Source organism: Limulus polyphemus, unplaced genomic scaffold (assembly GCF_000517525.1).
Source record: "Limulus polyphemus unplaced genomic scaffold, Limulus_polyphemus-2.1.2 Scaffold16820, whole genome shotgun sequence".
NCBI classification, from domain to species: domain Eukaryota; kingdom Metazoa; phylum Arthropoda; class Merostomata; order Xiphosura; family Limulidae; genus Limulus; species Limulus polyphemus.
In genome coordinates this window covers 3925-6639 of record NW_013682430.1, presented here as the reverse complement: position 1 = coordinate 6639, position 2715 = coordinate 3925, and positions in this window count along the sequence as shown.

Genomic DNA, 2715 nt, shown 5'->3' with positions numbered 1-2715 from the left:
CAGGGTTGGCTGCATAACCATATCGCATTCGAATCTTTGTAATTGGGTATTCATGATAGGCTCACTTCATCCTAATATGTACAGGTCAAGATTAACACCATACTTATCTTTAGCATATCACTTCACAGGTGATGTATTAGTATAATAGTTACCTGTGCTTGATGCTTTATTATAATAGTTATTCAATGCACGATGCTTTACCAGAGAGGGATTATTATGATATCTTGCTAGTACTTGATTTAATATTGAGCTTCAATTACTTTTATAGTATTTACATCTAATACTTTATATATGAGGCTGAGGGTAATAGCACTGAAGTGATTTAAGCCTTTTTGTCTCGGGGTTTACTTTATACATTTTCCGCCTCCTACTGTTCACCACTGCATTACAGTTAGCCCACTTGAAATATTTTTGAATATGTAGGCTTAAAGTATGCACATGTTTTGGTGTTTGTTTCGTTGCATCATTTTGACTAGAATAGATATCTAATCCGCACTTAGTTGTAGCAACTGGATATCTAGCACTATCCTGTGCACTAACAACTGGATGTTCAGTTGATATTGACTGAAGTTAATTATCCAATCAGTTTGTTTCTGTATTTGTATTTGTTATATATCTTGGTCCCTTTTGAGAGGGTCGTTTGGCTTTCCCAGTCGATTTGCACGTGCCAGCTCTACACCTACCCTGCTGTGCATTGACCAAGTTATAGTGGGCTCGACCAGTGGTTTCAAGAGAAGTGAAAGAACCTTTCTGGTCAAATGTTTGCAGCTTTTACTTACCACCCATGGAAACAAGCCATGTAACTATAATTCGCTTTCAATCAACTGTTAAACAAGTTCATGTAAATCCAAAAACAATCAGTAAATCAATAAGCTCAGAGTGAGGCGAAGAAAAATCCAAATTCTGACCATCCCTGGTCTTAAACCAAAATAGCTACCTCCATAGTGATGATGATGACCTATATAGCTAACTACACACACATACTTTGCTATATATGTATGTAACTACAAAATATCCTTGCTAATATTAGCACTATGCACACACAATAAGTTAATATTACACTTTAATACTGAGTAACAGTCAAACTTGACAATTCTTGCCAAAACGTGCACAGAAGTAGTTAGCATGTCACTCTGAAGTGGGAAGTGTGACGTCATGTGTAATTAATATACAAACTATATGCTAATTAATATCCAATTAGTGGTTAATTAATCAAGGTTTAATTAAGTAATTAGCAGTAAATTATATCTAAATTCGTAATTAAAGTTTAGTTAGCGGTTAATTAATAAATAAATTATTTAATTAATGAGATATAAACAGTATGGAAATTAATAATTAATATATAATTAGTGGGTTATTAATTAGATATTAATTAATTAAATAATTATATACGAATGATATGTAAATTATAATTATATATTTATTCATGGTTTATTAACTGTAGGTTAATAATGAATATTCACATTTTAAATACGATTACGTCATCAACACCAGAGGGAGCGTTTCTATTGCACATTTAAAATGATGATGACAAAACCTTGTCGAAACGTTGTACATTTGCTGTTATGTTAAACTTATATTAAAGTTTTTCTTCATTACCCATTCAAGCCGTCTCCAGCCATTATTAGTCTATTGCACATTGCTAGGTGGCATCATATGATTACATCACCAAAACCCGGAGGACGCTTTGCTAGGTGACACCATATGATTAAGTCATCATTACCAGAGGGCCTTTGCTAAGATTTATCTTTTTCCTATTATTTCATTGTGTATATATTTTTGCTATTATAAATCATCTTTAGGCATTCGTCTGTATGAAAATAAAAACATACAATTATTTTAGTAAAATGTAATATTGCTCTATAATGAATAAATGATTCAAACATATCACGTTGTAATCTGTATACAGTCCTATGGAAATATAGAGACACTTTATGTGTATATAAAGACCATCCACCTTTGAGAGATGTACACTGTTACTAATTGCTTCAGTCTCGTTAAGTGTGTGATCTATCTAATATATATTAACGATATCTGCTTAAAACATATTGGGGTTTTATATAAGTGAAATAGTAACCTCTTTTATAATGTAAAATATGTGATATGTTAAGTCATTTATTCACTATAGAGTAAAATATAATCCACTAAATTAATCGTACGTTGTTATTTTCAAACAGAAGAGTGACTGAAGATTACTTACAAAAGTAAAAAACTATAAACATAATGAAATAATATGAAAAATTTAAATTTTAATAATGCGCCCTCTGTGGATGATGACTTAATCATATGGTGTCACCTAGGTATGCGTCCCTGATGTTGATGACATAATCGTAATTAAAATGTGAATAATGAATATTATTTTCATATTAATTAACCTTTAATTAATGGACCATTAATGGATATATAATTACCTCCACCACCGAAAGTGGACAGAGGTTATGTTTTCACCCATGTTTATCAGCAAGATTTCTCGAAAACAGCTGGATGGATTTGGACGAAAGTTGTATACATTTGCACTATGACAAAACTTAGAAATAATTAGTTTTGGGAGGGTCAAGGACAAAAAAAATCCTTATATATTAACCTTATCCTTATCTGTTAAACTCAGTGAAAAATGATCAAATTTTGATGAAGCTTGGTGTAAATGTGTAGAATATTATTCCTCATTGTTCTTCCAAAAACCACCATGTCTGTTGATAACTACGGTAATACGGA